Raw genomic sequence first — 12,098 nt, 5'->3', positions numbered from 1 at the left:
CTCGGATAGCGTCTCTCCAGTGAGCCATGTTTCCGTGAAGCAAAGAACGTTACAGTCTCTGATGTCCCTCTGGAATGCTACCCTTGCTCGGATTTCATCAACCTTGTTGTCAAGAGACTGGACATTGGCAAGAAGAATGCTAGGGAGTGGTGCACGGTGTGCCCGTCTCCGGAGTCTGACCAGAAGACCGCCTCGTTTCCCTCTTTTTCGGAGTCGTTTTTTTGGGTCGCTGCATAGGATCCATTCCGTTGTCCTGTTTGTAAGGCAGAACACAGGATCCGCGTCGCGAAAAACATATTCTTGGTCGTACTGATGGTGAGTTGACGCTGATCTTATATTCAGTAGTTCTTCTCGACTGCATGTAATGAAACCTAAGATGACCTGGGGTACTAATGTAAGAAATAACACGTAAAAAAAAAAAAAATGCATAGTTTCCTAGGAACGCGAAGCGAGGCGGCCATCTCTGTCGGCGCCGGAAGAGTGGGAAACCAACGACTATATCTGTGTTGAATAGTAGTATCACTACTTATCATTTACATTTACATTTAAGTCATTTAGCAGACGCTCTTATCCAGAGCGACTTACAAATTGGTTACTTTATCCTATCCTAGGTATTCCTTAAAGAGGTGGGGTTTCAGGTGTCTCCGGAAGGTGGTGATTGACTCCGCTGTCCTGGCGTCGTGAGGGAGTTTGTTCCACCATTGGGGGGCCAGAGCAGCGAACAGTTTTGACTGGGCTGAGCGGGAACTGTACTTCCTCAGTGGTAGGGAGGCGAGCAGGCCAGAGGTGGATGAACGCAGTGCCCTTGTTTGGGTGTAGGGCCTGATCAGAGCCTGGAGGTACTGAGGTGCCGTTCCCCTCACAGCTCCGTAGGCAAGCACCATGGTCTTGTAGCGGATGCGAGCTTCAACTGGAAGCCAGTGGAGGGAGCGGAGGAGCGGGGTGACGTGAGAGAACTTGGGAAGGTTGAACACCAGACGGGCTGCGGCGTTCTGGATGAGTTGTAGGGGTTTAATGGCACAGGCAGGGAGCCCAGCCAACAGCGAGTTGCAGTAATCCAGACGGGAGATGACAAGTGCCTGGATTAGGACCTGCGCCGCTTCCTGTGTGAGGCAGGGTCGTACTCTGCGGATGTTGTAGAGCATGAACCTACAGGAACGGGCCACCGCCTTGATGTTAGTTGAGAACGACAGGGTGTTGTCCAGGATCACGCCAAGGTTCTTAGCGCTCTGGGAGGAGGACACAATGGAGTTGTCAACCGTGATGGCGAGATCATGGAACGGGCAGTCCTTCCCGGGAGGAAGAGCAGCTCCGTCTTGCCGAGGTTCAGCTTGAGGTGGTGATCCGTCATCCACACAGATATGTCTGCCAGACATGCAGAGATGCGATTCGCCACCTGGTCATCAGAAGGGGGAAAGGAGAAGATTAATTGTGTGTCGTCTGCATAGCAATGATAGGAGAGACCATGTGAGGTTATGACAGAGCCAAGTGACTTGGTGTATAGCGAGAATAGGAGAGGGCCTAGAACAGAGCCCTGGGGACACCAGTGGTGAGAGCACGTGGTGTGGAGACGGATTCTCGCCACGCCACCTGGTAGGAGCGACCTGTCAGGTAGGATGCAATCCAAGCGTGGCCCCGCCGGAGATGCCCAACTCGGAGAGGGTGGAGAGGAGGATCTGATGGTTCACAGTATCGAAGGCAGCCGATAGGTCTAGAAGGATGAGAGCAGAGGAGAGAGAGTTAGCTTTAGCAGTGCGGAGCGCCTCCGTGATACAGAGAAGAGCAGTCTCAGTTGAATGACTAGTCTTGAAACCTGACTGATTTGGATCAAGAAGGTCATTCTGAGAGAGATAGCGGGAGAGCTGGCCAAGGACGGCACGTTCAAGAGTTTTGGAGAGAAAAGAAAGAAGGGATACTGGTCTGTAGTTGTTGACATCGGAGGGATCGAGTGTAGGTTTTTTCAGAAGGGGTGCAACTCTCGCTCTCTTGAAGACGGAAGGGACGTAGCCAGTGGTCAGGGATGAGTTGATGAGCGAGGTGAGGTAAGGGAGAAGGTCTCCGGAAATGGTCTGGAGAAGAGAGGAGGGGATAGGGTCAAGCGGGCAGGTTGTTGGGCGGCCGGCCGTCACAAGACGCGAGATTTCATCTGGAGAGAGAGGGAGAAAGAGGTCAGAGCACAGGGTAGGGCAGTGTGAGCAGAACCAGCGGTGTCGTTTGACTTAGCAAACGAGGATCGGATGTCGTCGACCTTCTTTTCAAAATGGTTGACGAAGTCATCTGCAGAGAGGGAGGAAGGGGGAGGGGGAGGAGGATTCAGGAGGGAGGAGAAGGTTGCAAAGAGCTTCCTAGGGTTAGAGGCAGATGCTTGGAATTTAGAGTGGTAGAAAGTGGCTTTAGCAGCAGAGAGAGAAGAGGAAAATGTAGAGAGGAGGGAGTGAAAGGATGTCAGGTCCGCAGGGAGGCGAGTTTTCCTCCATTTCCGCTCGGCTGCCCGGAGCCCTGTTCTGTGAGCTCGCAATGAGTCGTCGAGCCACGGAGCGGGAGGGGAGGACCGAGCCGGCCTGGAGGATAGGGGACATAGAGAGTCAAAGGATGCAGAAAGGGAGGAGAGGAGGGTTGAGGAGGCAGAATCAGGAGATAGGTTGGAGAAGGTTTGAGCAGAGGGAAGAGATGATAGGATGGAAGAGGAGAGAGTAGCGGGGAGAGAGAGCGAAGGTTGGGACGGCGCGATACCATCCGAGTAGGGGCAGTGTGGGAAGTGTTGGATGAGAGCGAGAGGGAAAAGGATACAAGGTAGTGGTCGGAGACTTGGAGGGAGTTGCAACGAGGTTAGTGGAAGAACAGCATCTAGTAAAGATGAGGTCGAGCGTATTTCCTGCCTTGTGAGTAGGGGGAAGGTGAGAGGGTGAGGTCAAAAGAGGAGAGGAGTGGAAAGAAGGAGGCAGAGAGGAATGAGTCAAAGGTAGGCGTGGGGGAGGTTAAAGTCGCCCAGAACTGTGAGAGGTGAGCCGTCCTCAGGAAAGGAGCTTATCAAGGCATCAAGCTCATTGATGAACTCTCCGAGGAACCTGGAGGGCGATAAATGATAAGGATGTTAAGCTTGAAAGGGCTGGTAACTGTGACAGCATGGAATTCAAAGGAGGCGATAGACAGATGGGTAAGGGGAGAAAAGAGAATGACCACTTGGGAGAGATGAGGATCCCGGTGCCACCACCCCGCTGACCAGAAGCTCTCGGGGTGTGCGAGAACACGTGGGCAGACGAAGAGAGAGCAGTAGGAGTAGCAGTGTTTTCTGTGGTGATCCATGTTTCCGTCAGTGCCAAGAAGTCGAGGGACTGGAGGGAGACATAGGCGGAGATGAACTCTGCCTTGTTGGCCGCAGATCGGCAGTTCCAGAGGCTACCGGAGACCTGGAACTCCACGTGGGTCGTGCGCGCTGGGACCACCAGATTAGGGTGGCCGCGGCCACGCGGTGTGGAGCGTTTGTATGGTCTGTGCAGAGAGGAGAGAACAGGGATAGACAGACACATAGTTGACAGGCTACACAAGAGGCTACGCTAATGCAAATGAGATTGGAATGACAAGTGGACTACACGTCACGAGTGTTCAGAAAGTTAAGATTACGTTACGTTGCGTTAAAAGAACGACAATAGCTGGCTAGCTAACCTAGGAAATCGCTCTAGACTACACAATTATCTTTGATACAAAGACGGCTATGTAGCTAGCTATGTAGCTAGCTACGATCAAACAAATCAAGCCGTTGTACTGTAATGAAATGAAATGAAAAATGTGATACTACCTGTGGAGCGAAGCGAAATGCGACCGGATTGTTGAGTGCAGAAGTTCTGTTCGGTAGACGTTGGCTAGCTGTTGGCTAGCTAGCAGAGTCTCCTATGTTAAGGACGACATAAAACTACACACTCTAAACTACACAATTATCTTGGGTACGAAGACAGCAAAGACAACAAAGACAATCATAATACTTTGATCTCTGTCAATATGTTGGTGCTCATGGCTACACAGTCATTTTCAAATATTGTCATAGATTTCAAGCAGATTTAAGTCAAAATTGTAACTCGGCCACTCAGGAAAATTCACTGTCTTCTTGATAAGCAACTCCAGTGTAGATTTGGCCTTGTGTTGTAGGTTATTGTCCTGCTGAAAGGTGAATTTCTCTACCAGTGTCTGTTGCAAAGCAGACTGAAGCCATTTTTTCTCTAAGATTTTACCTCGATCCCGTTTCTTTTTATCCCAAAAAACTCCCCTGTATTTGATCGCCATTAGCTGCTGTCAAGGTAGCAGTTACTCTTCCAGGGGTCCGGCAGAATTAAGGCAGTTATACCATTTTAAAAACATTACAAACATTACATTCCTCAATCCATGTGTGCGTGTGTGTATAGTACGTATGTTGTCATGTGTGTGTATGCATGTGTCGGTGCCTGCGTTTGTGTTGCTTCACATTCCCTGCTGTTCCATAAGCTGTATTTTTATCAGTCATTTTTTAAATATGATTCTACTGCTTGCATCAGTTACCTAATGTGGAATAGAGCTCCGTGTAGTCATGGTTCTATGTAGTACTGTGCACCTCCCATAGCCTGTTCAGGATTTGGGGACTGTGAAGAGACCTCTGGTGGCATGTCTTGTCGGGTACGCAGGTGTTGTTGATCCATCCCCAGTTTTCTGTAACTGTTTTACAATTGCCAGTGGCCTCATGGTAGCATCCCTGAGTAGTTGTATTCCTGTCCTGCAGCTCAGTTCAGAAGTACGACTGTATCTTTGATGTGTTTGGGTGGTTTAATACATAATCCACAGCATAATTATTAACTTGACCATGCTTAAAGAGATATCTGATTTGATATTGTTGCCCATCGACCAATCACTGCTCCTACGAGGCTTTCAAAATGGTCCTTGGTCTTTGTAGTTGAATCTGCGCTTGAAAGAGCCCCATGCAGGTGGCTAGATGCTCTCCCTGCAGTCTGATCCTCAAGTCTGTTTTGACCTGCAAAAACAGAAAAAAATATTAGAGAAGGGGGAGGGACAAAGAGGAACTACTTTCACATTTAAATGTTCTTAATCGTTTCATTGCAGAGAAGTCCCTCTCACAATGAAAGGAAGACATAGGTATAGTCAGTGCGATTGCTGCTAGGGAGGGAGATACGCTGCCATCAGCGTAGATTGCCCCCACTCATCAAACTGCGAGTCCAGTGGAAGGCAACAGAGTGGTAGTTCAACAGGAAAAAAGTTATGGCAACACTGGCCTAAATGTTCTCTTCAAAAGATTGTCACACTCACGCCAAACCTTGAATACTTCAACTAGCACATGTTGCTTTTACGAGAGCCACTGTTGCATCACAGCAGCCTCTGGTGCTTGCAATAACGGCCTGGAGAGGAGGGTCAGGTTAAAGATGTTTATCGTCTCACTAGAGAACACAGCCTGAGGTCCCAAAACACTGGAGGCCCCCAGAATCCCCAGGTGTTGTAACCTCCGGTCTAGGCTGTCCTGGAGGCCAACAAGATATGGATCCATGACCCAATTACAGCACAAAACAGAAAATAAATGATTAATGGCTGTTTGTTTTAGTTTATCCAAAACATATGAGGTAACATTGGTTTCATCACTGCATTTGAAAAAAATGTTTTTATCTCCTCTCTGAACTGAGCCCAGAACTACTCCCTGGTCTTGGTCTTCTGCAGCTGGACTCTCCCTCTCCTCTATGTTGAATGCGCCCAGGCACATTGGGTCATCGAGGTCCTGGTGGAGTTGGCTCAGAAATTAACACATAATTCTGTAGACTAGTACAGACTAAATATGCACAAACATTTTTAGCCCTTAGCCTAATTAAAGGACATTTTACTAACCATGTTGCATATTATATATCCACGGCTTCAGTCTGTCAATTTTAAGCCACTATCCGGATTGCCGGTGGTGCGCACTTGGCCTTACTCCTCTCCTTTTATCTACTTCTCTTTCTTCTCCTTCTCTGCTCTCCTCTCTCCTTTTCTCCTTCCATCTCCCCTCCTGGCTCTCTTCTCTGCTCTTTTCTGTCCCACATGTATCCCTACCTCACTCCTGGGTTTGTGCCTCTTCTCTGTCAAGTAAAGTAAGCCATATACTTGTTATGAAAACAATAGCTTAAGCTTTTAAAGAGTTAAAACCTCTTGTGCCTATATGTTCCTCCCCCGTTCAACTCAAACGGTGGCGCATGGAATGCAAAAAATATTCTTAGAAATATTAACCTTCACACATTAACAAGTCCAATACCTCAAATGAAAGATAAACACCTTGTTCATCTACCCAGCGTGTCAGATTTTTTAAATGTTTTACGGCGAAAACACAGCATATATATATGTTAGACCACCACCAAAACAAAGACTAAATGTAGCCATTTTGTCCAGCAAAAGATAAAATCACAAAAGCAGGATTAAAAGAAAAATCATTCACTAACCTTTTGAAAATCTTCATCAGATGACAGTAATATGACATGTTACACAGTACATTTATGTTTTGTTCGATAATATGAATTTTATATCCATAAATCTCGGTTTACATTGACGCCATGTTCAGAAAATGCTCAAAAATGTCCGGAGAAATTATGTAAATCTCCGCCAGATAACGCCAGATAACAGAAATACTCATCATAAACTTTGACTAAAGATACATGTTCTTCATATAGTTAGAAAGATATACTTGTTCTTAATGCAATTGCTGTGTCACATTTTTTTTAACGTTACGGAATTAGTTTACTATTCAACAATCTGAGACGGCGCTCAGACGTAACAATATTCCTCCGCTATGTTGGAGTCAACAGAATTACAAAATTACAACATAAATATTCCCTTACCTTTGATGGTCTTCGATCAGAATGTAGTGGAAGGAGTCATACTTACCCAATACATCGTTTTGTTTCAATTCTAGTGTCCATGTAGTAGCATATGCTACCACTTTCAGCTCAAATACCCCAAAAATGACTTCTGGTCCAGAATAATTGCGCATCAAAACTTCCAAATTACATATTATAGGTAGACTAAACTGGTCACACTAAGTGCAGAATCAAGCTTTAGGATGTTATAAACGTACAAAACGAATGGCATTCCAACCGGACAATCCTAGTTCATCTAGGGCTGGCTGGAACAAAGGAAGCTCTGTGCCCAAAGCGCGCCCTAACGCACATGGAAATCCTCGCGACACTCAAAGTTTTTCGCCTCATTGGGTCAAAGTTTGCACAATTAAACGCTCTACTGAATGAGGACATCTAGTGGAAGACATAGAAAGTGTTTCCAGATCCATAACTGGTTGGGAAGGGAGGAGGCGATGACGCCAAAGTTGCCCCAACTTTCAGGATTCCAAAACTAGTTTGGAAGATTGCCTGCCCTGTGAGTTCTGTTATACTCACAGACATAATTCAAACGGTTTTAGAAGCTTCAGAGTGTTTTCTATCCAATATTAATTATAATATGCATATATTAGCAATTTAGGACAGATTTCTATGCAGTTTACTATGGGCACACAATTCATCCAAACAGTATTTTCCCTATCCCAAACAGGTTCTAAGTCAGAACCGTCCAGAGTAGTGATGCTAGACGGGCGGGTGGGTGCGGGCAGCGATCGGTTGAAGAGCATGCATTTAGTTTTACTTGTTAACTGAAGAAAGTTAATTTAATTCAGCCTGATTTAAATTTCGCAAGCTAAATGAACGTTACCTGACACTCTTGTCCCTGCTCCCCCTTTCTCTTTCGCTGCTGTGCCTGGAAATATTTCAATAAACTCATCTGAGAAAAAAAAAATGAAGACAGATAAATGTAGCTGTCTTGCTTGCACTTGATACAGTTCCAGACTAACAGACTAGCTAGCTAGACTGGTAACATTAGTTAATAACCTTTTAAGGTATAGGGGGCAGCATTTCCACTTTTGGATAAATAGCGTGCACAATTTCAACTTCCTGCTACTCATGCCAGGAATATATTATATGCATATGATTAGTAGTTGTGGATAGAAAACACTCTGAAGTTTCTAAAACTGGTTCAATCATGTCTCTGACTATAACAGAACTTATGTAGCAGGCAAAACCCAGAGGAAAAACTGTCCAGAATTATTTATTTTTCCTCTGACCGTTCCATCAGCTGTCTTGGCCAAGGAAAATTTGATAGCGCCCATTTTACAGTTCCTACGACTTCCACAGGATGTCACGAGTCTTTGGAATTGGGTTGAAGTTAATCATTGGTGAAACGAAGAGGCACATCCTGGAACAACGTTACACTGTTGAGAGTTACGCAAGAGGGAAAAAGGGGCATGTTGTTTACTTTCTCTATCGAATACAGTTTGCCCCGTCTACAATTTGATGGATTATTAACGTTTAAAAATACCTAAAGTTGTATTACAAAAGTAGTTTGAAATATTTTGGCAAAGTCTATAGGCAACTTTTTAAATGTTTTGTAGTGACGTTGTGTTTTGGAAAGCTGTTTTTTTCCAGATCAAACCTGCTTTATAAATGGACATTTTGGGTATACATGGACGGAATTAATCGAAAAAAAGGACCAATTGTGATGTTTATGGGACATATTGGAGTGCCAACAAAGAAGCTCGTCAAAGGTAATGCATGTTTTATATTTTATTTCAGCAGTTTTGTGTAGTGCCTGCTACGCTAGTTATTTTGTTTACACCTGTTTTCCCTTGGTTCAGGGGGGTGCATGCTATCAGATAATAACTTCTCATGCTTTCGCCGAAAAGTATTTTTAAAATCTGACATGTTGGCTGGATTCACAACGAGTATAGCTTTAAATGAGTACCCTGCATGTGTGATTTAATGAAAGTTGAGTTTTATCGCGTTTTATTTGAATTTGGTGCTATGCATTTCCCGAGGCTATTGGCCACTTGAGACGCTCTAGCGTCTCACTATCCCCAAGAGGTTATTAACAATGTTTCTATCAACATACTTGTGGATATTGGACCGCTAATTCTTACCGTTACAATTATGGCATCAATATTTTAGATCAAAATGATGTTAGTTGAGTTTGGGTTATAGCTAGCTTATGTAGTTAAATGAACGCAGAGGAAACACTTCAACCCCTATTATTTCACACAGAGTCCATGTAACATATTATGTGATTTTACTTCTGAACTCATTTTGGATTGCCTAAACAAAGGGGATGAACACTTACACAATGACTATATTTGTAACAGGGTTCTTCCTGGGAAGGAGAGGCGGACCAAAATGCAGCGTGGTTATAATTCATGGTTCTTTAATAAAGAAACTATACATGAATAAACTACAGAAACAAGAAACGTGAAAACCCGAAACAGTCCCGTGTGGTAAAAATACTGACACAGGAGACAATCACCCACAAAACCCAACACCAAACAGGCTACCTAAATATGGTTCCCAATCAGAGACAATGACTAACACCTGCCTCTGATTGAGAACCATATCAGGCCAAACACAGAAACAGACAAACTAGACACACAACATAGAATGCCCACTCAGATCACACCCTGACCAAACAAAACGTAGAAACATACAAAGCAAACTATGGTCAGGGTGTGACAATATTTTAGTCATCAAATTGTTACTATAATTTTTTTTTTACTTTGACATTACAGAGTATTTTGAGTTCATTATTGACAACAAATTACAATTAAATCAATTTTAATCTGAGTTTTTAACACAATACAATTTGAAGAAATACAAGGGGTAAGAATACTTTTTCAAGTCACTGTACTGTAGACTTGTATTGTACTTGATCACTCACAAGCAGAGTTTCATTAAAAATATACTAAATTACAATTAAAGTGTTTGAAATGAAAGTACAGATTTAACGAGTGTGTTTAAGTTTAATGATAGTGGACATATAGTATAGTTAAAGAATGAAAAACAATTCATTTAAACTACACTTTTAATAACTGTATTGAAGACTAATGATAGCATATGTATAGTATACCTAAAGATTGAAAAAACAATTCATTTAAAGTACATTTTAAATAAGTGTTTTGAAGTGTGCTGATATTATATTGACAGTAACATTCAGATATACTAGAAAAATACATCTCGGATTTGAAGTATACTATTTGAATATTTTTGTATATTTAAGTATACTTTAGTATACATATTGAAATATGTTGTTATTTTCACTTGTTATTTTCAATTGGAAAGACGATTTTGACCCAACGGGACAGAAAAGGAGGTAGATACACCTAGAATGAGCAGAGAGACAGAGAGAGATAGAAAGAAGGTGAGAGGGGTTGAGAGAGGGGAGGAAGAAGGAAGAAGCTTTCAAAGTCTCAATCTTCCTCTCGTCTTTAGCATTTCAAGCGCTAAGGTCCCCAACGCCAGCAAAGGTCAGGGCTATGATTTATTGGTCTCTTATGGAGGTGCTGTCTGTAGGGCTAAGCGTTGTGCCATACACCTGGACAGCAGCCAAAATTACTGGCTCCAACCCGAGCCTTGACTAGCGAGGCACGAACAGGGTTTGAAATCAGGCTTGAGATCAATTCCATTTTCAGGTCAAAATAATGACTTGTCATGAAGCGGGAAAATTTCCTTAACCCTTTAGTGTCTAAGCTGGGGACTCTAGTAATGACACATTTAGAATATGGCATTACTGCTATTAGCCAATAGAAACACATTGAATAAGAGATTCACTGCATGGAACATCAGAAAGTCTACCAAAAGAATCAAATGGAAGCTTTTTCCTGAACTGCCTGTCCTATATCTGAGTGATATAAGAAAGATCAGGAAATGTTTTATTTAATTTTTACATCTATTTATCCACTTATTTTATGCACTAAACTATCTTCATATACAGTGTATACTTCCGTTCATTTTTTTTAACTGGTACCGGGGGCCTTCAGGTGAGTCTTCTGAGGCTTGTCGGTGTCTTAGGGCAAAAGGGAGAAAAACAATGTGTTAGTGAGAGTCTCAGCTATCCATATTAGTTTGTAGCCCAAATATTCCGGATGCTACAGATGTTTTTTGTGAGAAGATCGATTTTCGGGATGTCTCATGGTCTGACAAACACCAATTTAGGTCTGCCATCTTTCACTGCAGATGCGGAAGGGCGATATTGGCGGATGCAGGGGACTGAGACGTAGATCACTTATCTCTAGCTTAAACAGACAGATTTTGATGGAGATTTTTTGATTTTGTTAATGAGATTTCTGTGTGGCTGCGACCATTGTAGGCCAAGTGCTAGCATATTTTATTTGTAAATCATTTATTGTCATAGCTTCCTACAGTTTGTATGCAATCGTGGCCACAATCTGCAATTCTACATCCTCAAAGTGAGTCAATTATTGTGTATTTTCTTTCCATCATGTGCATACTGTAATACATGTCTAATATGATATATCTTAGAGTGGGAATATGAAGCAATATTTTAATTAAAAACTTTTTCAGATTATGTCCTTGTGATGCCAAAATTTGATGAAATAAGGAGAATACCCTTGTAAGTCTTGTTGCTTGTTCAATTTTATGTAAATACATTTAAGTTAATATGCTTCAGTATAATTTTCTTCCTACTTGTCAATTCAGTGTTATTGATCACTTGATAATTCAAGTAAAAGTGTATTGATTATTTTCTCAAATGACATGGCAAGGTCTCAGCTCATCGTTGTAAACAATTTAAAAGACTAAATCATGGTAAACATTTTAAAGATTGTATTACATTTCAAGGGGGGGGGCTATTGTAACGGTTTTCGTCCTCCTCTTCTGAGGCGGAGTAGGAAGGATCGGACCAATGTGCATCGTGGTAAGTGTCCATAATATAATTTTAATTAAATATAACTGAACACAGAAAACAAAAGAATAAGAGAATAAATTGAAACCGACACAGTCCCGTATGGGGCAAACACTGACACGGAAAATAATCACCCACAACCAACATGGGGAAAACAGGCTACCTAAGTATGATTCTCAATCAGAGACAACGATCGACAGCTGCCTCTGATTGAGAACCATACCAGGCCAAACACAGAAATACAACATAGAATGAAGAACATAGACTACCCACCCCAACTCACGCCCTGACCAAACTAACACAAAGACATAATAAAGGAACTAAGGTCAGAACGTGACAGCTATTGCCTAAGATGTGTGTTTGTAAAC

This window comes from Oncorhynchus nerka, linkage group LG28 (genome assembly GCF_034236695.1).
Source record: "Oncorhynchus nerka isolate Pitt River linkage group LG28, Oner_Uvic_2.0, whole genome shotgun sequence".
Classification (NCBI taxonomy): Eukaryota; Metazoa; Chordata; class Actinopteri; order Salmoniformes; family Salmonidae; genus Oncorhynchus; species Oncorhynchus nerka.
This window is presented reverse-complemented; position numbering follows the sequence as displayed.